Source organism: Suricata suricatta, chromosome 7, assembly GCF_006229205.1.
Source record: "Suricata suricatta isolate VVHF042 chromosome 7, meerkat_22Aug2017_6uvM2_HiC, whole genome shotgun sequence".
Classification (NCBI taxonomy): Eukaryota; Metazoa; Chordata; class Mammalia; order Carnivora; family Herpestidae; genus Suricata; species Suricata suricatta.
The window spans coordinates 8,530,011-8,556,199 of NC_043706.1; the positions used below are offsets into that span (position 1 = coordinate 8,530,011).

The window sequence follows — 26,189 nt, forward strand, 5'->3', positions numbered from 1 at the left end:
AAAACTAGACATATGCATGAAAAATAATGAACTCGGACCTAACACCATACAGAAAACTAACTCAAAATTGGATAAAGTAGCTAAATGTGAGACCAAAAACAGTAAAACTTTTAGAAGAAAACGTAAGACAAAAGCTTCATGACCTTGGATTTAGCGATGATTTCTTGGATATGACACCAAAGGCATGGCAACAAAGGAAAATACAGATAAACTGGACCTAAGAAAAATTTTTAAAAATTTTTTCTCCAAAAGACACTTACTATCAACAGAGTAAAAATATAACCCACAGAATCAAAAAAATAATAACTGTAAATCATATATATGAGATGGGCAGAATATACAGAGAAATTCTAAAACTCAACAAAACAAACCAATTCAAAAATGGGCAAAGAACTTCAACAGACATTTCTCCAAAAGATATACAAATGTCCAATAAGCACATGAAACAATACCCAACATGACTAATCATCAGAGAAATGAAAATCAAAACTACAATAAAATACCATCTCACAACCATTAAAATGGCCACCATTCATTAGGATGGCTCCTACTAACACAAGTGTTGGCTAATATACAGAGAAACTGGGACCCTATGTATAGTTGGTGGGAATGGAAAATGGTGCAGCCACTCACTATGGAAAATAGTATGGCGGTTGCTCATAAAATTAAAATACAGAATTCCTCAGCAATTCTACTTCTAGGATCCAGAAATTCCACTCCTAGTAAATACCCAAAAAACTGACAGCATGTCTCAGAGATATTTATATGCCCAAAAGCATAGCAGCAACATTACTTATAATAGCTAAAACATGGAATCAACCCAAGTGTCCATGGAAAGATGGATAGATAAGGAAAACACAATGGAATATTATTCACCCGTAGAAAGAAAGAAAATGTTGTAATATGCTGCACTGTGGAGGAATTTTGGAGACATCATGTCCTAAGTGAAACAAGCCAGTCACAGAAAGACAAATGCTCCATGGGGCCCACTTGCATGGCGGGCAGAGGCTGTGGGGAGGGAAGAATGTGGAGTTAGAGTTTAATGGGTACAGAGCTTCAGTTTCACAAGATGAAAAGAGTTATGGGGATGGGTGTTGTGATGGCCGTTGAAAAGTGTGAATGTATTTAATACCACTCACCTGTACACTTAAAAGCAGTTAAGATGGTAAAATGTACATTACGTGTATTTTACCACAATGAAAAAAGGTGGGAGAAAACATATACATGATTATGTGTTTAATACTCATAGTGGTTTACAATTTACTTAAGGAACAGGTATATACTTTACTTTTTTGCTAAATGTTGTAGTACCTTACACAGTGCCTCGTACACTAGTAGAGGATCGATATTCAAAGCTATTGTGATTTCAGAAAAAACCAGACCAGAGCCAGGAACAGTGCTAAGCAAAAAGGTGAGCTGGCATTTATAACTGGCTCTTCTTGGAAACGAATCCATGTACGAGGCAATGAGGCAGGAAAGGGAAGTCAGGAACGAGAAGACCCCAGGACGTAAAACGGATCTCTTCAGCGAAAGGATCAGCCAGCTCACTTGTCTTCAAGGTCTGGCGGCTGGGAACAGGAAACGGAACCGCAGAGACTAACAGCGCTAGGGCCAGGGACCACACACAGGATACAAACACAATACAATGCATACACCACACCAAATATGCTATTAAGAGAAATCAAAAAGCTAGAGTATTCATCACAGACCATCCATTTTCCTTTTTTAAAAAATATAACTTATTGTGAAATTGGCTAACATACAACACCCAGTGCTCATCCCAACAAATGCCCTCCTCGATGCCCACCCCCCACACCTTGTCCATCCTCATTTTGTTCTCTTTATTTAAGAGTCACTTGTGTTTTGTCTCCCTCTCTGCTGGTAACTGTTTTCCCCCTTCCCTTCCCCCGTGGTCTTCTGTTAAGCTTCTCTAGATCCACATATGAATGAAAGCATATGATATCTCTCCTTCTCTGACGGACTTATTTCACTCAGCATAATACCTTCCGGTTCCATCCACGTTGCTGCAAATGGCATGATTTCATTCTTTCTCATGGCCACGTAGTGTTCCACTGTAAGACCGTCCATCCTGTTTGTACATCTGCCATCTGTAGTTCCCAGACCTTGAGATGTCAAATTTAAAATGCACACTCTTTTTTTTAATGTTTTTAATTTTTATTTTTGAGAGACAGAGAGAGACAGCGTGAGCAGGGGAGGGTCAGAGAGAGGGAGACACAGAATCTGAAGCAGGCTCCAGGCTCTGAGCCAGTTGTCAGCACAGAGCCTGATGCAGGGCTCGAACCCACGAACTGTGAGATCATGACCTGAGCTGAAGCTGGCTGCTCAACTGACTGAGCCACCCAGGCGCCCCTAAAATGCACACTCTTAAACCTGCCTACCAAATTGGGTGCCAACTTCTTATTTGGCCAAGACAATTAAAAAAAAAAAAAAAAGCTAAACCACCCTGTACACTATTTAAAAGTAGTCTATTTTAACACCAAAATAGGAGGAGTGTCATGATGAAGGATCACATGTTTAGCTTCAGGAAAAGTTCACTGTATTTTCCGCCTATTTCTCATTTCACCAGAGACCAGCAAAAATCCAACACAGTCTGCAGAAAACACTGCTGCAGATCAGTCCATGTCATCCACCTAAGCTTCCTTACATTTCTACAATGATCTTTAGAATTGAAGACATAAAGATAAGAAAATAGCAAAAAGACAAAAAAGATGTCATTGAATATGAGCCTGAGTCAACTGCTACACAGAAGAAATATAGTAAGTAACAATCATTCCAGTTGGATTTTCAGTGTGTTCTATTTGTAGCTCGTGGCTTACCCCCTGGGAGACAAAGCCCCACACCCATACCAGCAACAACTGTTTTCTTAATGAGTTGACCAAAATAGCGTGGTGGAAGGTGATGAAATTCTGTCAGCCATAAAGCACATACTTCCCCGAAACGTTTCCTCTGTCCCACCTACTGTGTTATCTTTAGTTTTATAAGACCATGACAACGTACAAAAGAGTAACGCCGAGCTAGAATCTACACCATTCAAAGACAGCACTGAAGATACCTATAGCCACCTAACTATATCTATATATTTAAGCGAAGCAAAAATAGTTGGCTGGCCATTAGGGCTGGAAGAGCCTACAATGATTCTGCTACCAACGTGAATTGACTTACAAGCAGCCAAGCTAAAAATAAAACAGGGCCCCCAAAGGCGACTGTACGTCACCTCCCACATTAGACTTTACTTACACACTGTGTGTGTAAATCCTGAATAGCCGTACGCGATCGCATCAAGGCATATGTATTTGCAAGTAACAATATATATGACTTACTCCTTTAAAATGTAATTCAGTCATGGAGGACACATTCTCAATATACCCTACAGTCAAAACAGCAGCAGTATCTACTCTTAAAAATATGTAACTGGGCGCCAGAGCGGCTCAGTCAGTTAAGCCTCCTAGCCTAGGTTGCGGCTCAAGTCTTGATCTCTTGGTCGAGAGTCCAAGCCCCCAATCGGGCTATGCACTGACAGCATGGAGCCTGCTTGGGATTCTCTCTCCCCCTTTCTCTCTACCCCTTCCCCTTTCGCACGTGCACTCTCTTTCCCAAAATAAATAAACTTAAAAAAGCATATATGACCAAGTGGATGTAGATTTGGGTATAAAGCACAAGCATACGAGCAAGCCTGTGTGTGTGCATAATGTACGTGCACGCACACCTGCAACACACACATACACACACATGGTTTCCCCACTCCCACCATTTAATGTTCTCAACATCCTGGAAGGTGTTTCTTTGGTGGGTTGTTTTTGGTTTTTAGGTTGGGATTTTAACTCTTAGGTACAAACACCTGGCCCCCTTACCAACCATACTGAATCAGAACGTGCAAGCATGGAACCAAGGGACCTGCATTTGTAAAAAGTGGTGCTATTATTATCCACCTACGTTGAAGGCAAATTTACATAATAATATCAGAAAAAAACCATTTTCTTTACTTCCTGTCACTTAATAGTTAACACGTAACTACTATTAAACTAAGGAAGCTAAAGCTGGACTTCCACATATTCTTTTTTTTTGCTCGTTTATTTATTTATTTAGAGAGAGAGCACGAGCAGGGGAGGGGCAGAGAGAGAGGACCCCAAGCAGGCTCCATGCCCTGAGCGTGGAGCCCAACCTGGGGCATGATCCCACCAACGGGGAGATCATGACCTGAGCCAAAATCAACGATCAGAGGCTTAACCAACTGAGCCACCCAGGCGCCCCTTCCCTCCCAAATACTCTGAAGCACAACCTGTGGGAAGTGATCTGTAGCAAAGATCACCTCCCAGTTCACCTCCTGAGGCTTCACCACTCACACACTAAAATCACTAAGTAAAGGGATATCGGTAAGGAAAGTTTGTTATTTTTGCTTCCTCGGTGGCTCTGGGGGCTGACGTCTGCCGGGGTGAAATCTCACAGGAAACACTGGCTGAAGTTAATTCTATAATGTGTAACAGTTACCACATTTTGGTGCCCACGATAAAAGGTATTGTTCTAACACGGGTCAAAACAGCCTGGGAAAAGAAAAAGAGATCTCTTGTTTCCACTTTATTTAGAAAGGTAATGCAGATAACTGTCTAATCTGTGTGGGAAAGTAACTTAAATTGTTTGGGTTAAATAATGGGGTGAGTAATTATGTAATGAAGAGAGAGGAGGTGTTTTCTATTGAAACGGAGAAGCGATTTCTAGGCATTTATGCAATGACCCACCAATTTCAACAAATTCTCCAAATCTGAATTATTTCAATTCTAGTTAGCATTGAAATAAGTGAACTTCGACTGCCCATCTCTAGCTTTTGTAGATTACAAGCTAAAGCAGGGCCGAGGCAAAAATCAGGCATCAGAGATACAGGGGGGAAGCAGCAGGTCCCAGACCGACAGCTGACTTCCTACCCCGGCCTCCGCAGGGGGAGAACTGCTCACACATCAGGTCTGTTGCAAAATATTTTGGTGCACATTCTCGTTCATACATATTATCCCTTATTTCCTCAAAAGGCTGTAAGGGTCCCTCTCAAGTCAGTAATGGGGCAATTCTTTGTTGCGGCAAGAAGAGGGAGAAATAAAAGCTACCCCAGTTAAATACAGAATTCAATCCTTTTTAAAGAACGATTGTGCTGCTTTCAAAAACGTCTGGACACAAAGCAGATTTGACATCTCAGATGGAGGGACAGTGTAAATGTAAGAACTAGAATAGGAACAGCAAAGAATAGTATTTTCAGGATGAGCAATATACCAGTTGAGAACTTTCTTCCCGAGAGGTGGGATGTAACCCTAAGGAAGCTGCCGTCCACACGAGGCGGAAGTAAATCATGGGACCCCTCTGTTTCCCCAGTGAGCCTCACCATACAAGGCAAACTCCGAGGTATGGAATGTTTCCTTTTTTTTTTTTTTTTTTTTTAAGAATCAACCAAATGCAATACAGTATGATAATTTATCCAAATATTATAAATCAGGCCAGATGGGTGGAAACCCACAGCTCCCAAACAGTATGAAACAAGCAATAGGAAGGCTGCTTATTAGCATTTCCCGGAGTGGATTCCTGGTCTGGCCTTACATGCTATTATTCCTGTGTTTCAGGAGATAGTACAGGACACTTCTTCCTTCTTTCCCAAATACCTCCTACCTTATTTGACTTCTTTTTTCCTCTAGATTAAGTTGGTAAAACGGGTTCATTTTAAGAATTTTATTTTTGAGAAGAGCATTCTAATTTGGCTTAATAATTCCATTTCTAGGGAGGCTCACTGATGGCTGATAGGAGTGAAAATCGCTTTGACCTCTTCTGAAGACAAACCTCCTAACAAGTGTTAAAAAGCCTTATTGTATTTCCCCCAAGAACTCTATTTCTAATCTGACAAACATTTATGTTTAAATTTTCAATTTGTATACACTGTGTAAAAAAAGTCTAAGTATCGCGTCCTAAAAATAAAGCACTCTTGCTGGCATAGAAATAAAGAGTAAGCCAATGGCTACAGAAGCTTACTGTGTGAAAGGCACTATTTTAAACACTTTACATACATTAGAGCTCTTCTAATCAACCTCATGAGGTCTGCGTGTTCCTGCTCTTCTTTTACAGAAGAAGAACTTGAGAAAGAACGTGACTAAGTAATTTATTAAAGGCTAAGGAGGGGTGAGTCTAGGATTCAAAACTAAGAAGTGCTAGACTACGCTACTTCAATCAATATACAGAGTCAAACTCTGCCAGACCTGTGCACAAGGATCCCACTGTCATGTCCTGATATCCGTGACCAAAGACGAATCCTAAGTCATCTAAATGTCATCATTACAAAAGAAAAATATCATTAAAAGCAACCAAAACATATATAACACACAGTAAATTCTCAAGGAAATTCTATTGACATTTTTGGGTCCTTTAATTGCTGAGAAAAATCAACCACTTTCTTTATCCCTTATTTATAAAAAATAAAAATAAAAATAAAAAAAGGTCACTTGTCAGCTACGAACATGTTCACATGAAACAGCGATGAGCCCTGCGCCGTCACTAGTCTCCAGGTACATGTCCCAGCGGGGCTCCGGCTGCAGGAAGAGGACCACTGCTTCCGGCCTCACTCGCTCGCCACGGACTCGCTGCCGGTTAGAGGTGAGTTTCTAGATATGATCACCTTCTTGGTGCTTTTTTTTTTTTAACTTTGTTTATATATTTTGAGGGAGAGAGCATGGATATGCAAGCAGGGGAGGGGCAGAGCAAGGGAGAGAGATTCCCTAGCAGGCTCCCCGCGGTCAGTGTAGACACCAGCTCAGGGCTCAATCCCACAAACTGTGAGATCATGACCTGAGCTGAAATCAAGAGTCAGACGTTTGAGCCACCCATGCACCCCTGCCTGGTTTTTTTTTTTTGAGAAAATATTTTTATAATATGCCTATATTTGTGGTAAAAGAATGACTTAAACTCAGCAAACCAAAGAGCCTTTGTATCACATCATCAGCCTGACTTGCTTCAAGACTTATCTTTGCCCACTGCCATTTCGTGAAGACAGCTTCAAATTATCGACTCAGTTACCCAACTAATTCACTACCAAGAGAGGCAGGGGCGGCGTATCTGCAGACATACACTCTCCCTTTCTCCTTGCATCTGTGTAGAAGGAAAAGAAGGCCAAATTCAAAACTCATGGGGGATATTTTCAACGCTCAGGAGGAGGGATGTTGTGGAGACGAACAGTGTTAATTCACATAACACTGCGCTCTTGCCTCATTTTTGAGGTGCACAGACTCCTCGTGATGTATCCCACAGACAGGTGGTAAGAGCTCTGGTTTTCAGAGAAGAAAAGTGAAGTTGGAAGAATTTATAGGACACAGACTAATTAAGGGTCAGGAAGAATGTAGGGACCCACCTCTGTTTACTTACAGTAAAGAAGAGTCAAAGGGTTGTTCTGTTTCGTTTTGTTTTGGAGGGGGAAGTCGGTTTGCTTAATCTATTATTTTAATGGACAAATCTATTAATAATCTTAATAGCTTTATTGAGATAAAATTGACCTATGGTGTACTGCACATATTTAAAATGTGCGCTTTGGAGTGCCTAGCTGGCTCAGTCAGTTGTGCATCCAACTTTGGCTAAGGTCACGATCCCATGGATCCTGAGTTCGAGCCCTACATTGGGCTCATTGCAGTCAGCACGGAGCCCGCTTTGGATCCTCTGTCTCCGTCTCTCTCCACCCCTCCCCTGCACGTGCACATGTCTGTCTCTCTCTCTCTCTCTTAAAAATAAATATTAAAAATAAAATAAAACGTGCACTTTGATGACAGCTGCTGTGTGAATGTATTTGTGAAATTATCAACCCCAAAGGTTGCTGGTGTCCCTCTGTTTTCTTCCCATGCAGTCTGTCCCCTCTGCAGCCCAGCAGCCAGTACCTGATCTTTCTCTCACTATTAGTATTCATGATAAATCAGTTTTGTAGCATTTTCTTTAAAAGGACTCATAGGGTATACACTCCTTTAGGTCTGACAGCTTTCATCCATACCGAAGAGGGATCAATAGTGCACTGCTCCTTACTGCGGAGTTCTGGTCCGTGGACTCCATGTTTTGCGAGCTTGCCCCCATGAGGCCACGGGTCAAAAGCGGGAGATGGAAAGGCTGGACAGGAGAGAAAGGACTTGCTTTTTGTTATTTGCTCCCTATCTGTTGGTAGAACCAGTTTCTAATCCTGACAGAATTTAACATCAGCACTCTTCACCGAAGTGCTAATACCTTAAATCTCATGATTCACTCCAAACACTTATTATGGCTGCTTCAAGAAAAAAAAATGTAAATGGTATAAAAATTAGGAAGGAAGAAATGTGTTGCCTGTTTCCTGTAGCGTAGATAAAGATAAGCTCAGGCTGAAAGCAGAGAGGGGAGAAGGCAGATCTTTGATATGAGAGGCCCTCTCCACCTCTATAACCCAAAAAAGCTCAAAGTTCCACAGTAATATGGACTCCAGTACAGTTAAACCACCAACCAACCAACCAACCAACCAACCAACAAGTCACATCGTAGAAGGAGCGCTAAAGCTTGTGAAAACAGAGGCTGTGAAGTTAGAGAGTCCCAGGAGAGGGGAACGGAACCCGGAAGGCACCTAACCCTACCCCCACAAGGGTCTTTTCCCAAGCACTTCCCTCTAATAGGCAGACCCCTGCCCAACAAAGATGACAATACACTTCCTTGTGAAAATGCAATTGAGATGCAGCACAATGACAAGGAACAAGCAGAGGCCAAGACAGGGCAGGAGCCATGTTCTGACAGGCTCAGAGAGGACCGCGAGGCAAGCACTTTGACTATGATTACTGCAGATGGAACGGGCCATAAACCATCTAGTAGTCCACTTAGTTTTAAAGGAGTTGATTTGCCAAAGAAACCACAAAACCCTGCTAAACGTCTAAGTCAATGGTTCTTAAACTAGAAAGCACACCCGATGCTCTGGGAGGTAGTGTGGAAGGACATGTCGCTGAAGCCCCTATTCTGAGTCCTTAGGTCTGAAGTAACATCCCATAATTTACGGTGCTGCTGGTCCTGGGACCACACTGAGAACCACAGCTCTGAGCCAACCTGAGATCCCTCCCTCCCGATCCCCCATGCGAGGCGAGGGAGTTAGTGAAGCTGCAGTTTCCACACGGTCATTCAGTCCTGCTCAAAGGACTGATACGCCATGGGAGTCTAGGGAAAAGGAGACGATCTTAGAGATAAAAATCACTAAGAAATTAACCTCCTCCCAGGAACAGGGCACTCACCGCGCTGGACTAGCAAAGAGTGACCACTGATCATCATGTGCACTTTTCCAGTAACCTCCTTAAGAACGGGAACGTTTACTGCCATCAGCCTGCTCTGGCTCGAGCGAGGTGGACAGACATAGTCTTCAGCCACAGGACGCAAGGCCATGACGTGCTCCCTCAGATTTGAGAAAGAAACCTGTACACCACTAAAGATCCCGCCCTTGGAACTAGAGGAGAGTTTGAAATGTCCTTCTTTGAAGACAGTCAAAGTGTGTCATTTAAGGGAAGGATGTATACGGATGCTTGGGAGTGGAGAGGGTGAACCACAGGTCACATTGTTAGATCCCAGGCCTGGACTTAGTCCCATTCCGAGTCCGAAAAGAAAACTGCTTTTATTCAACAACTGATTCCTCTCTCATGTCCTCATTTCTCCCGTCAAGAGGAGCTCACTGTATGGTATCTTCAATTCTAGAGTATTCTAGGGCACGATGAATCAAAGGGAAGTAAGTGCCTTTCCTCCTCTAATAAATGGCTAGTCCAAGAACTCAGACCTAAGCCAGTCAGTACATGGCTTTCTCATGGAACCTAGAATTAGTTCATACTTGTACAAGGATAAAATTCAATGAAATGCACTGAGAGTTTGAGGGACACATTGTTTTGCTCTTAAAACATTACCCCCTCCTTTTAGAGATTGTGAACTAAAGCCCAATGGACCCTAAGGCTTAAGCCAGAGGAAAGTAAGAAAAATGGAGACTGAATGACTCAGCTAATTAACTTGAAGGAGCAAAAGCCAGTTTTTCTAAACTGTAATTTAAAATGTCAGTAATGGTTGTTCTCCACCTCTTCTCCTGCCCAGAGACAGTGTTGGGATTGGCCCCGGGTCATCCAACAACAGTCACCCTGAATGGGAGGAGGGGAGGGAAGCGGTGTGGTGCCAAAGCATCGCTCCAACTGTGGGGCTACTTCTTTCACTGCAGCCTTACTATGCTAGAGTTACATGCAATTTTCTGTGGATTGTTTTGGATTTTTTAACGTTTACTTTATTTATTTGGGGGGGGGGGTAAAGGGGCAGAGAGAGACAGAGATTGAGAGAATCCTAAGCAGGCTCCACACTGTCACAAGGCAGAGCCTGATGTGGGGCCCCAAACTCACAAACTGTGAGACCATGACCTGAGCCAAAGTCAAGAGTCAGACACTTAACCGACAGAGCCACCCAGGTGCCCCAGTTTTGGATTTTTAAATTTGGTCTCAAAAGACAGGACTTTAAAATTCATTTAAAAACAAATTCCTTGCACTTGCTTCCGGAGCACCCATACGAAAACTGGAACAATACAGAAAAGATTAACATGGCCCCTCCCCCGGATGGCATGCAAATTAGGGGAGTGTTCCATAGGGAAGGGGGCGGGGGAGGGAAGGGCGATCCTTTATGGCACAGAATGAAGAGGATCTTGAGTAGTAGCACATACTCTCATGCTCAACTTCATATAATTTTAAAGTGTTATGGGATCTAGGACAAAACATAATGTTGGAGTTTTGTCAGAGGGTTTACTTTATTTACTTGAAGGAAGTGAAAAACAAGTCATAGTTCTACTATTTATTTTTGCTAGTCATCATTCTAAAGTTAAGTGAAAGAATTCAAATTATGATAATGTCATTGGTTGATAATAATCCATTTTAAGTAAACAACAAACCTATTCTAAAAATCTATTTACATAAAGAAATCCATTATCATATTCACACTGAAAACAGCCTCTCCAAGTACTAAAATGTACATAATAGAGTCCAGTGGCCTACAAGCAAGATCTCTTCCATCCAGTTAAGAAACCAAAATTATTAATGCCACTCTGTACTTAAATGCGACACTTAAAAATAGTTAAAATGGTTAATTCTATGTTATGTATATTTTACTACAATCCAAACCAAAACAAAAGAGCACAACACTGGCTACAGACAGCAAGGCATCATAAAAGCTTCCCAGAAAAAGTTCTATAATTAATTTCAAGAGTTCACAGTTCACTTAAAGATCAAAAATGAATCCCAAGTTATAAACTCCTGCTCAAGTTCAACACAAATAGAATCAAACAGGCACCATAGTACTTTTTATAGACCTCAGCATTCTGTGATCCCTGTAATGCTTGCCAACAAAATCCCATGCCTAAAATATAATAAAAGTATTAAAACAGCAGTTTTCCTCGTCCTCTGAAGCTGTCTTTCCCACACCAAAATAGAGCAACAGCAGCTCCACACTGATTGTTTGTATTTCATCACTATGTTCAGACAGAACAAGAGGTCTGCTGCCTACACACCATTCCTCCGCATCAACACCCATTTTCTTATGCAATTTTAAGTTCTGTTGGCAGGTTAAAGACATTTTTTTCCAACCACAAACAAAAACTTCTTTTGATACTCTATGTGAATGTTCAAGGAAATGTTCCGAATACAAAAAGACTATTTAAAACAATAATATGGAAGTGTGTCCACAGTCAGAAAAAAAACTTAAATTCTAGATAGAAGGCATATAAACACGAGGTGGCTGCTTTGTTGAAAATCATCTGTCTTTATTGTTTACATCAGGCACTTAGGAAAGAGTAAAACAACACAATGCTGAAAAATAGGCAGAACCACATCATTGAGTCTTCTGTACAACGCCTTTTTCTCCCTTAGTTTTTATGCTTTGAAACATTACTTTGCCACAAGCCCTGGGAACCAGAGTGTTCCAATCCAATTGTTCATTTCTTAAGAGTTCCAGATAAAAAGGGGCTCTGTACTGGAAATTTTTAGTTTAAAAAAAATTTAAGTCTTAGCACATACTTTTAATACATGGTAAGTGAATTTTTGTTGTTGTTTAACCTTCGTTAAACTAGACAATCCTAAAGGTGACCAACGATGGCTGAGACTTCTGTGTAGTTACAAGGCAGTGCCAGGACCGGTTCACATACACACTTTATGCATGCAATTAAGTTAATCCTGAAAACAACCTTGTGAAGTAGGTACTCCTGTTACTCCCTATTTTACAAAGACGTAACTAAGGCCCAGAGACACCCCGTTGTTTGACAAATATCACAAACACCATGGAGCCAGTGAGACGGCAGAGATGATACATAAATCCTACATAGTCCGGCTCCGTTATCCATGCTAACCGACTCACACAGCACCTGTCGTGATATAGTGAGAAAATAAAGATGGTTTTCATGAGGCTGAGCAACTTATTTAATAATGTAACATAACAGTCTCTTTTTGTTCATAGTATTATTTCCTTTCTTAACAAAATACTAACTACTGCATTACAGAGTGCCATTTACAGGATTAAACACACTAGTGAAATCTAGATTTTTGATGCTGTCCATGACCAAGAAGGGAGGAAGGAAGTCACAGAGACCGAGCCCAGCTCTCTCATCCTTTTTAACTTTGCAGTCGGTGTACAAGCAGAAAAACAAAGTTAGTGCCAAGAGGACTGGTAGCTCACTCAATCAAGAAACAACTGTAGCAACCTTTAAAGTGCAGATGACTAGCCAAACTTTTATAAACGGGCTTGCAGTTGAAATTTTTAATATATTAGCTTCTAGACATTGAAGTATAGGTAAGTTGTCCAAAACAGTTAAGAGATTTGGAGGAAGGACTTAGTTCATGATAAGTATGACTCACGTGTCTCACAGCAAAACAAAAACCACCAGACATTTATCTCTTAAAAACAAAAGACACTGAGTCTGGCACTAGCCTGCCAAGCAAGAAATACCATGTGCAAGTCAGACACTCGTGTGCCGTTTAAAAATAAAAGAGATAGGCATGTGATGAGTGATGACTCCTAGGCCTGACCTTCTCTGAAATACACAATTCCATTTATAGCTTCCCCCAAACACCCAAACACCTGAAAATAGCAAGTTCACAGAAGAGGCCAAAGAGAAAAACAAAAAGGTAGTTTTGTAAGTCAGAGGATAAAGTATCTTACAGGAAGAGCTTTTAGTCACACTGACCATATTCACCCAGCAGGCTCCCTCCTCCCTGTACTTAGTTCCACGAACTCAAGGAGCCCAACATCCCTCTGCTCAAGCTGACCAGCTTGAGTCCATGGTCTGGAGGATCAACTTCCACTTAGAAAACCTCTTACTCAACACTCAGGTTTCCATGCTGAGGGAGAAAGGCGCAGGTAAGATGGAAGGGTGCCACATCGATCTGCTCGTGGATTCTGCTGGAAGAGGGCATTACCGACTTACATGTATCAAGAACACCTCTTCCGGCACCAAATTCAGGTTGATCTCTGGGTAAAAAAGTAATAGCCCCAAAATGTAATACAATGTACTAATCTTCCATAAATGATCTTTAAAAAACAGGACGGAGAGGGGATATAAATCCAACAAAGAAACCTCACAGACTGCGGAGGAGCAGGCAGCCCGTAGCCAGCCTGCCCATATTTGCCATTTGGCAATACTTTCATTAAATCACAACTAATAATCGACTTGGGTTATCAGTAAACTGGGACCATCTAAAAATTCATTAATTAGCCTTGAATTGTCAGCAACAGTTTTTAAAGTATTTACAGTAAATACAGCCTGTCGCTAAGGGATACGCGATCACGTCACAAGTACTGCCAGGAAGAATCAAGCCCTACTTTAACAGTTCATGAGCGGTTCAGAAAAGCACAGGGTATGACACCAATACTATTACTTAAAACTGAAGTACCGAAACCAGTAAAACAGACGTCAAACCCCATCAAAGGTGTCTAATCACGGACCATCTGCTTCTGTAAGTATCTGGTCTTAGAGGACAACTGTCCTTGACCAAGCACCACAGGGTGACAGTTCTGTGTCTGCCTACCTGCACTGTCATCTACAGCCCCCGAGAGTCCGCAGTCTCAGCAGAACCCAGCCTGAAAACCTCTGCCTCACTCAGTCCAACTCGAACTCCGCATCCTGCCTGCTAAGGGACATGCTCTGCACACACTTACTGAGCACAGAAAAGGGATGTGGAGAAGACAAAGCGATTAGGCCTCAACAGCAGAACAGAAAATGCCCCAGCAGAGGAGAAGGGGGGGAACAAAGGTGAAGGAAGACGAGGAACCAGAAGAGGGTGACTCGGAAGCTAAGGAAACAAGGATTCAAGGTGGAAGAAGGAATCGACAATTTCAGATCCGATCAAGAGGTCAAGACCTGATCTGTGCTGTCTCCACCCTACTCATGAGAACAACTGGTAGGAGACAGAATTATTAAAAACAACTCAGCAGAAATTCATAATTAGTTACAACTTCTCACCTAGAAGAGCTAAAAACCTTGCTTCATTTTACTAATTATCAAACAAATGTAGCATTTTAACAGTCAATACTTTTTTTATAGCTTTTTAAAAAAGATTTATTTTTAAGTAATCCCTACCCTGTACACGGGGCTCAACATTACCGCCCTGAGATCAAGAGTCACATGCTCTACCAAGTGAGCCAACCAGAACCCAACAGCAAAGTCTCTAATACAGGTAAGCACACTGGACCTGCCTTCCTAATGGGTGGCTCCAGCCATGTGTATGGAACTCTTGCTAACAGATTGCAAGTGGCCCCCATAAACCCTGCCTCCTGGCATTCATGCCCTTGTAATCCCTTCTCCTTACGGGTAAGCTGGATCTCTAACTTGCTGCTAACCAAGAATATGGCAAAGATGTTAGAGTGTCACTTGTGTGGTTATGTTAACAACGCCTGTCGTACAAGGAAACTCTCTCCCTTAATGGCTCTGAAGAAGGAAGTTGCCATGTTGTAAGTTGGTATTTGGAAAGGGCCCCATGGGAAGAAACTGAGGGTGGTCTCCAACTGCTAGCCGGCAAGAAAGTAAGGCCTTCAATCCAACAGCCTATAAGGAGCCAAATGCTCTCAACAACTATGGGAACTTAGGAGAGGGTCCTTCCCCGGTTTGTACTTGTGATGAGAACTCAGCCCTCACAGACACCTTGATCACAGCCTTTCAGAGGACTCTAAACTAGGCCCAGCTGCTGCCTTTCTGATGCAGTGAGACAATAACCAAATGCTGTTTTTAGTGGCTCTGTTTGCAGAAGTATATTAGATGGCAATAAGTGACTAATGCAGGGCCTGAGAAGTGTCAGGACATCTACTTACATGATTACATAGAGTCAGAAGAACACGGTCCTTCCGACAGACAATCAAGAGGCTTCACACACCTCCACCTATACTACAAACTATACAACGTAAGCATTAGCAAGAGTAGTAGACACAGGAGAAGCAGCAATGGGCATCACCCAATGGGTAAACCGATTCCACACTTGAACCCACTTGAGAATCGACTTCAGAGGCGATCTCAAAACTTAACGTGATAACCATTCATCTTGGCCAGCCACAGATACCTGAGAGGATAGTTTTCTCAACTGTGGGTTGTAATCAGCATTTAATTAATTATTAAAACAGAACAAAAAATATTAAAGTAAATTGCATGCAATTTATTAGGTTAAATCAAATCAATTCGATAATTCTTGAGGCCCTATTCTGTATAAAACACTGTGTCATCAGAAAAGTCTAAAGAGAGGGATAAGACAAATGCACAAGTAACTATATATAAAAATAACAATACAACAAGGAGCACAAGAAGGGCCAAACCAAGGAAGGAAACAACCATAAGTGGAATGAGGAACCAGGAAAGCCTTCGTGAAGGAGACGGCATTTTCAACCCGCCATGAGTAAGAAGGTAGGATTTCACAGGTGCACAGCAGAGCATAGAGAGAGGAATGACACTCTCTCACCGGAAGGAGGGTAAGGGCAAATTGCCTACAGAGATGGGGGGGTGGGGGGTGGGCAGGGGAATGGGTGTGTGAGTATCCGGGAGAGCAGGGCCCCTTAAGACAGCGGCGGGCTAGAGAGAAGATTGAACAGTGCACTGAGAAGTCTGTGTTTCATCTGTTAGAAATGCATGGCAACGTGTTAAGCACACTGTGTCAGAGGAAGTGCTGCTCTGTGTCTTTTGGCCTTGTGTTCTGTGATTCTAGAACTGTTACCTGAAGCATCCCTAGGGCTAGACCTTGGCTGTGGCATCTTCCGATCACAGACAGTGGAACTGAACACAGGCCTAAAATGTTAGTTCACAGTTCTGCACCACTTCTTCTCATGTCTACTTTTTGATATTTTGTACATAAATCAGTTTTGTAGAGATAGGTCAAGATTGATTCATTCGCTAATTTGCATCCACCAACATTACTTCGTTGTAGCAACCTTTTACTTATTTATGTTTTAATGTTTATTTTTAAGAGAGAGAGAGAGAGAGAGACAGCCAGTGGATGGGAGCAGAGAGAGAGAGAGAGAGGAAGACAGAGGCTCTGAAATAGGCTCTGGGCCAGCAGCAGAGTCCAATGTGAGACTCGATTCCATGAACCGTGAGAAAATCAAGGGTCACTTAACCAACTGAGCCACCCAAGTGCCCCATTGTAACGTTTAAAATGGTGTTAGATCTATACTGTAAAATACGTTAACAACATAAACTCGCTATAATGCTCTACATATCAGGAGGTGGCGAACTTTTCCCGTGACGAGCCTGAGAGTAACTGTTCTAGGCTTTGAGGGCTGCATGCTTCCATTCTGCTGTTCAGCACGGGAGCCACAGAAGGTCCCGAAAGGAGGGGGCACAGCTGTGCAGCACTTAAACTTGACTCACGAAACTAGACAACGGGCCAGGTTTGGCCCACATGCCACGGGCTGCAGACCTGATCGGTATTTTCCTTCATGATTTTACTTTCACATAAAGGGGGAAATGGTAACTCTTTCTTGAACACTGGAATCATGGTGATATAAAATCAATCTTAATGCAGTTGTACCGTATGTCAGGTCCCAAGCTTGTACATTACCTCCCGTCTACCAGAGTAACTTCCAGAAATTCATGGGATCCTCCAGAAGAAAATCCTGGCAGCTCTGTCTCCAAAAGACACCCCGCAAGCCAACCTCTCTGCCCCTCCTCTGTCCTCACTTGAGCCCCCGTCGGTTTGGCCAGCATCTCACGAGCCCACACGGTGTGTACGAGGCACACAGCAGACTCTGGAGAGGACAGCCGAGGAAAGTCCCTCCCCTTGGGGGGCTCCTATTCTGACAAGTGATGAACATCAATGAAAAAGGAGCCTAAAACCTAAGTAAAGGACAGAATCTCAGACCGTGGGGTGTGCAGTGGAGATGGGGGGGCGGGGCCGGGGGAGCCAGGGCAGCGTCAGATGGTGTGGTCAGTGATGGTGGTCTCCCAGGAGAGGCTCGCGCTAGGAGGGCCGCTCCCATCCGCTCTCACCGGGACCATTCCAGCAGCCTTCTGTTCTCCCTTCTTCCTTCTGCCCCACTACGGGGATTTCTGCACACAGCAACCAGAGAACACTTCGGAAATGCCCATCAGGTCCTGCCAGTCCCCACGGTGAGTGCATCAGAGCCAAAGGCCGATCTGGTCCCTGACGCCCTCCAGTCCCACCTCCCACCACTCCCCTCCCCCACAGGCCTCCTTAAGGCTCATGCCATGCACCCCTGCCTGACATGCTCTTCCCCGGATACCTGCGCGGCACTCGCTCTCTCTCTCTCTCTCTCTCTCTCTCGCGCTCTCTCTCCATAGCTCAGATCACAGAGCACCACCGCAGAGGCTGCCCCTAAAACTCCTTTGTCCAAAATGGCCCTCTCTGGAATCTCTACATCTCCACAGCCTGTTTTAATTTCCTCATTACACTCACCACTCGTTTATGATTTTAAAATTATCTTTGGTTTTCCTGTTTGTTTCTTTCACTAGTAACGAAACCCCATGAAGACAAGGACTTTGTCCCCAATATGACATCCCTCACGCCTCAGTGTCTGGCACAGAGCAGGCTGCCGTTGAACATTCTAGAATGGATGCATGAATACAGGGCCTTCCCAAGCTCACAGTGAAAAGGAGACCAAGCCACCAACCCAGAACTGGGCTTTAAGATGGTTGGAGACCAGAGCCCACACTCCTTCTCAATAACCTCTTAAGGCATGTCCTGTTGGGACGGGAAACAGGGAAGTCAATACTAAATGTATACATTATAGACAGGGCCAAGGCACTACAGCAGCAAGTTGTCCTTGTGGTTGGGGACATCAGTCTGGTGTTTTACTAATGTCATTACTTTAAGCAAATAAATCACTTATTTGTTCTTTGCCTCACTTTTAAATTCAGAGTAACTGGAGTCCCTACAGTAAGTATCTGTAACTTACTTAGAAAAGGCTTGGAACTGAATTGGTACTCATTATTATTTATTTTACTATAGAATAAATTTATACCCCATTCACCCATTTCTCCCACCATCCCCCACTCCTCTCCTCTGGCAATGACCAATCTGTTCTCTGCATTTATGTTTTTTTTTTTTTTAAAGATTCTACATGTAAGAGAGATCATACAGTATTTCTCTCTCTCTCTCTCTCTCTCTCTCTCTCTCTCTCTGTCTGACTAAATTCACTCAGCATGATGTCCTCAAGGTCCCTCTATGTCTCCACAAATGGCAGGATTTCATGCTTTTGAATGGCGGAGTAACAGTCCATGGTAGATCTCTGCCACAATTTCTTTATCCATTCATCACAAACACTCAGGTTACTTCCATAGCTTGGCTATTGGAAATGAGGCTGCAATGAACATGAAGGATGTACAGTGTCTTGTATTCTTCAGATAAATACCCAAAAGTGAAAGTGCTGGGTCATAGTGCCTTTTTTAATCTACTCAGGAATCTCCATTCTGTTTCCCACAGTGGCTGCACCCAGTTACATTCCCACCAACAGTGGGCAAGGGCCCCTCATCCTCCACCACCACCACCACACCGTCACCACCATCACCACCACCACCGTCACCACCACTATCACCACCACCATCGTGGTCACTACCACCACACCACCACCACCACCACCATCACCATACCACCACCGTCACCACTACTGTCACTACTGCACTGTCACCATCACCGTCACCACTACCGTCACCACCACACCATCACCACCACCGTCACCACACCGTCACCACCACTATCACCACCACCATCGTGGTCACTACCACCACACCACCACCACCATCACCATACCATCACCACCACCACACCATCACCACCACCGTGAGTCACCACTACCACCACCACCACTACCGTCACCACCGCCATCACTACCACCACCACCGCCATCACTACCACCATCATCACTGTCGTTCCTTAAGAGAAGCACAGCTTCCAGGCCTAAAAACCTGACCTCTACTGTACTAAATGTACTGACATGACCACAAGCAGGAAAGGAGGTGTGCTCAGAGCCAGAAGGCTACCCCCTCTTCTGCCAGCACCACTGCAACCCCAACTTGTGAGGTGTTATGACAGAGGACAGTGTTGTCCACAGGCTGTAGGCCTGTGACCTGCTCCGGGGAAGCACAGAGAGAAAGCAAGCACAAACTCTGAAAAGGAATCCACTGGCCCCAGCAAAGGCTCCCCACTAGAACCAAGCTCTGGGCAGTGGTGTCCCCCAGGTAGAGAAGGTCTCTTCCAGGAGGGGAGACTAGGGGTACTCAGCCGCCTCCGTGCCTGTGCCGGGCACCACTGAAAGGTGCAGGCAAGGCCTGTGCCTGAACAAGTGCCCATATTTTCTTAAATACTGAACAATAAGGAGAACTAGAATTTTTCACCATGGTATTTACTGCTATCTTCCTGTTTCTATAATGGAAATCCATTTGTAAACCAGAACATAAAGGAAAACACTCATATACATTTAAAAACCCTTTATACTTTGCATTTTCAAATACAGAAGTCTTAACTGTTTAGTGATCAAAACTTTCACTATGGCCTAAGATGAATGTATGTCATGATTTTTACGCTACTTCATGCCTGGCTACCTGGTCACCTAGGATAGCATCTAGCTAGGTGGGTGTTTTCTGTTGACTAAAGGCATGAAGCAAAATTTAGGTGTCAGTTTGACCAGTAGGAATACAGGAGACAGAGTCCTAAACCAATAAAATCTAATATAAATGTGCTAAGCTCAATTAATGCACTGCCACTCCTATAAAAAATTTAAAATCATTATATTCGTAGAGACTTGGAGTCTGAAGAAACCTACAAGGCAGACCTTTCAGACACTCAAGAAATACAGTCCAGTTCTTCTGCCTATCAAATTCAAAGAGATGCTTGCCTACAGCCTTCCTTAAACTTTGTAGTATAGCCCAATAGGCCGTCTATCACCTCCAAACTATCCATTAATACAGGTAAGAAATATTACTCCAAACATCTTTTGCATACAAAACATGGGAAAACCAAACAGCAAACCTATAAATCAAATACAATATACATCAGCTACACAGAAGGGGGAAAATAGAAAACACCATCTGAAAACAGCACTATCAGAAACCGATCTGAATATCAAGATTAAGTAACTTGTGGACATACATCAAACACGCATCCAACAAAATGACTGTTTTAATATAAAGCATAAATCAACCAAGCATGCGCATCAGTCACAAACTGAAAAAAAAAAAAAAACAACCAAATACTCCTACATCAGTTAATAACAGACAGTGAAGAGATTTTTGTAACATTCTATTAAACCAAAAGCTTAAATATATGCAATAGTCAAAATATGGCACAAGAGGATGCACAAAAGACCCCTCCCCTACTCCTTATGGTGCTGCATCATTTCAGTGTGATTTCACAGCAACACTACACTTTCATATTTATATGTATATTACACAATACATATGATATAATATATATCACATATAATGCTATATTGCATAATGTATGATATATATTCCGTATAATATATACACACACACATACATACTGGTACAGCATAACATATGTTTAAGAATTTTGGGGAATTCTTCAGTACTTATGTAAGTTTCCCGTAGCTGGTCTAATAAAACCTACCCTTTCACCAGTTCATTCTCAAAGAAGCCGTATAAAGCTGATGTTCTGAATGGGGAATTAGGTAAACGCTCTTACTTTCAATGGGCATAATATAGGTCTATAATTATCTTTAAGTAATTGATTTCGATTACAGGAGATAGAAAAGTAGCATTAGCTCAGTTTTAATGAAAAGAACCTTATCACTTTTCTTAAATATAAAACACTCAGGCAAAGGAAAAAAAAAGATAATTGGTTGATTCTGGATTGCTATTTATAATTCTGACGATCTGATAATGTTGAAAAATATTTTGAGTTTATCGCTCCATCACACGTGAGTAATGACTGAGGTACAAATGTGAGACACGTGACATTACCATCCTTAGAACAGTTTACAGGATTCAATTCAGAAACATTCCTCAGGTGAAGAAACCGTTAGCTCTAGTTAATGATCGCTCACTCCAGTTGATACACGTTATCAGAAACTATCATCTAACCCTTGACTGAGACAGCATGACATGTGGCCCCACAGGACCAAACAAGAGATTGTGAAAGATTCTGAAATAAGCTGTCATCGTAGATATGAGTCACCTGTTTGGGGGAGAGCATGTCTCCTCAAGGACAATAATGCAAGGGTCCCTTTGGTAAAGAGGACTCATGGGGAGAAGAGGAAGGCAGCAAGGCTCCGAAGAGAGTAAAAGACCTTGTCTTCAGGAACAGGAAGCTTCCTTGAGAGGCAGGGACTGCAAGCTGTAACTGTGTTCATCTAATCTTCCATTATTTCCATAAAGCATTCCATAACACGAGCAAGTTTTTCACAAAAGCTCTACGGTTAAGTTCCTTGATGACGGAAAGCATAAAAACCCTTAATAGTCTTCATATTAAATAATAATAAGTCTGGGCTTTCTTGGATCACAAGCTGATTAGTAAAAGAGTGTGTTGGGGGTGCCTGGGTGGCGCAGTCAGGTAGGAGTCCAACACTTGATTCTGGCTCAGGTCATGATTCTACGGCTCATGGGTTCGAGCCTCACATCAGGCTCTGCACTGGCAGTGAGGAGCCTGCTTAGGATTCTCTCTTCCCCTTTCTCTCTGCTCTTTGCCCCATCTCAAAATAAATTTAAAAACTCTAAAAATTAAAAAAAAAAAAAAGAAAAAGTGTGTGTCTATATCCTTGTTGGAGATGAATGGGAACTTTATACCACTATTACTCTTCAAACAGCAATGATGAGTCAATTCTTTTTAGCCAGGCCCCCTATTATTTGACCCAGTAACATAAGGCAACTAAGTAGCATTAAATAAAACTAGTTTGAGGAGCATGATATCTACCTTCTCTGACCCTGTGACAAATAGAGAACTTGTTGAGATGTGTAATTACTACAAATAGATCGTGTCTGACTTAAGAATTTAAATTATTAAAAGGAAAAAACTAAGAAAAAAACCACTTCAACTCTTAAAATTGCGTTGCCTTACCCAAGGCTCCACAGAGGACGCTTACACATGTCTTTACACTGGAGTCTGCCAGTGCATACATTAATAAAAAGAAATAGAGCTGTATGCAAAATCATGGAAACTAAGGCCTAAATTCTAGTTCCAAGTCTAACAATGTTTCTGAAAACAGGTGTAATACTTACATTTCAGACAGTTTGAGGGACGGAACAAAAATAATGTACACGGCACCACACGGTGCATCACACCTCGCATCCTCAAAGACTGTTGGGTCCTTGCGCACCCCATGCGCCCCATTCTCCCATATTTAGATCAATTAAAATACAAAGTGTTAAAAAACCATGGCCATAAGTACTTCTTAATTCATCCTAATAAGAAGAGCCACTGACTCCTGACACACAGGGGACAGTAGCGGGGACAGCAGAACACCGTTGGTTAGGGAACACGCGGAAGAAGACGAGAGAGCGTCGCAAGCCGCGTGAGAACCGGAAGGTTCCTGCACGAACGGCTTGCGGATCAAACTAGCCACCACCACCAGTGAAACATTCAAGCCACCATTTTTTTCTTTTTAAGAGTTCTGATGATACAATTTTAGTAACTCCACCTGCTTTTTTATGATTCTTAATTTGGGTTGGAAAAATATCACTGTCATTCTATTCACTTATTTATGATGCAATTAAATAATTTTGAAGAATGGTCTTCTCATCTAAAATTAATCAAGAAGTAAGCTCTAAAGAAGTTTAATGAGCTCTGCTTCTCTTTTCAGTGATGATGCTTTGTTAGGTAATGATGGAAATCTGTGTTTATGGGTAAACCACAAGTGACGCCGGCTGCCAGCACTTCAGAATGCTGACAGACTCTAGTAATGCTCTTGCCCGGGAGCAGACCCTAAACTTCCCACAGAGAAATGAAAGGACAAAGAAGGGCTTGAAAGAAACAGGAGGGACTATAAAAATACTGTACTGGGTTCAACAGTGTTTCCCCCAAATCCATGTCCATTCAGATCCTGTGAGGTTCTTACCGCAAAACAGAATCTTTACAGGTATTTTCAAGTTAAGATGAGGTCAAACAGATTGGGACTCATCTTAGGGACTAGTGTCCTTATTAAGAACAGAGAAATCTGGACATAGACACACGCAAGAAGGCCATGTTAAGATGAATGCAGAGGTTAGAGGTATGTTTATAAGGATCACGGCCCTATTTACAACCTTGACTTTGGATTTCTGGCCTCTGGAACTATGAGAGAATCAATTCTGTTATTTTAGGCCACACAGTGTGTGGACACTTGTTATGGTAGCTCTAAGAAACTAACACAAGTGTGTGCACAGAAAACTGATCTCAACTGTGTTAAATTAAGAAGCCATGATATGCATAGCAGCATATGAAATGTCAGCAAATTGTTAACAATCCCTATCTCTGCGTGGTGGACTCACTGATTTTCGCCCTGTTATTTGTGCTTCGCCCACATTTTCTAAGTCTTTTTTCTATAAATATTTCTACTTTTAAAATCAAAAGTCTTTTTTCTATAAATATTTCTACTTTTAAAATCAAAATAAAAACTAATACAGGGGCCTATAAAAAAAAAACTACACTAATCATGTACCAAGGCATAAAGAGAAAAAAAAATTAGAAAGGACAAGGATGAAGTAACCATCAAAACAGAGAATAATTTTAAAAATAAGAGACTACATTGCACAAACTTGTCAATGATTTTGAAACTCTAAATGAAATGGGTAATTTTCTAGAAAAATACAAGTTAGCAAAACTGACCCCAGAAAAGACAGGAACAGAAAAATATCCATTTACCAGAGCAGAAACAGAGACTCTAAAGCACCCTTTCCTCTATTGAGCCTTTACGAAATCAAACGGTACAAGCTCTATATAAACTATTCCTAAAAACAGAGAAACGAGATAATTATCCAATATTTTTCTTATTAAACAAATTTTACAATAATTCCAAAAGTTCCCAAAGAATCCAAAAAAGAAAGCTATAACCATTTTCAGGACTATCAATGCAAAAAAAAAAATGCTAAATAAAACACTGGCAAAAAGATTTTTGCTTCTGGACAAGATGGAGAGGCAAGAAATCATATGTATAATGCAGTCTCCAGAAAAAAATAAAATAAAGGACGACAACTGAATCAAGAACAGTAGACCACTTGTGAGATTCTTAAACAAATCGGCAGTGATATAAGTTGGAAGTAAATTGTAGTCACTTAAATGTAAATATTGTAAACTGGAGAGTGACTAGCAAGAAAATGGGACCAAAATAAAGAGATAGAGTAATGAAAATCCACATTTCACACACAAAAAACGGCAGGAGACCAGGGAAAAAGAAACCAAAAACGAAGTGGAATGAAAAGAAAACAGCAAATGGGGCAATTAAACCCAACACACCAACAACCACATCTAATACAAATGACTTAAACACTACCGGTAAAAATGTGAGGTCAGCATTTCCCTGACATAAAAGCTAAATTTCAAAAAGACTACAGACAAAAATCTCTCACGAATACAGATTTAAAAATTCTCTGCAAAATTTTAGCACAATGAATCAAAAAACGCATCGTAATACACCATAACCACATAGGATTTATGCCAGTAACGCAAAGGTGGCTTAGCATTTAAAAACCTATCGATATAATTCAACATATAAAGTTCAGAATACTAAAAAAGAATATACATATGATCATCTCAATAAATAAAGAAAAAGCATCAACAAAACTAATCATCAATGTGTGACTGAATTCTTAGCAAATCAGAAATGGAATCAAACTTCCCCAACTACTAAAAAACCACAATTAACACTATCCTAAATGGGGAAAGACCAGAACTTTCCACCTGAGATCAGGAATAATGCTAGCATTCTTATCCTTCTGTTCCACATGAGGCTGAAGTCCTAGCCAATGCAATAAGACCAAAAAAAAAAAAATCTAAGATATCCACAAAAAACTACTAGACCTACTGAATAAGTTTAACAAAACAATAGAATGCATACAAAACTCAAACTTTTATATAATAGTAACGAGCATTTGGGAGTTGAAATTCTTTTCATGTACAATGATATTCCCCCCCCCCCCAAACACTTACAGGCAAATTTAACAAAAGACACGGGGCATCTGTTAATCGAACTACAAAACACTATCAGCATTAAAGATCTAGTTAAACAGAGAAATGTACCATGCTCATAGAGTAGAAGACGCCATATTTAAAGATGTCAGTTCTCCCAAAAATGATCTATACACTTACTACAATTTGATTGAAAACAATAAAAGACTTTTTTTTAATTAAAGGCTGAAAAGAGTATTCTTAAACTTATCAAAATGCACATAATCTATAATGGCATAACAAAGTTTTCAAAAGAAAAATGAAGCTGATGGACAAGCTATGTGATTTTGGGCCACGCTAATCAGCATGATGTGGAACTAAGGCAAAAGTAGACACACCGGTGAATGACACAAAATCCATAATCCAGCGACACACACACACACACACACACACACACACACACACACACACACCGTCAAATGATTACTCAGAGATTCCAAGACAAGAGGAAAGAACTCTTTCCAACAAATGGTGCACGAACAATTGTACATCCAAAGAATGAACCTTCACCCTTACCTCACACAACATTTAAAAATGAATCAAAAATGCATGCAG

At 41.7% G+C, this 26,189-nt stretch overlaps 1 protein-coding gene and 1 non-coding gene across 7 annotated transcripts in view; one reads left to right on the plus strand and one right to left on the minus strand.

Annotated features, from left to right (window-relative positions):
* CDKAL1 (CDK5 regulatory subunit associated protein 1 like 1) overlaps positions 1-26,189 on the minus strand; it is a 646,364-nt gene that overhangs the window by 359,108 nt on the left and 261,067 nt on the right. The gene's annotated exons all lie outside the window — the stretch shown is intronic.
* Positions 10,547-10,648, plus strand: LOC115297302. The gene has a single exon (XR_003911395.1). It is a non-coding gene; the product is annotated as a U6 spliceosomal RNA (small nuclear RNA).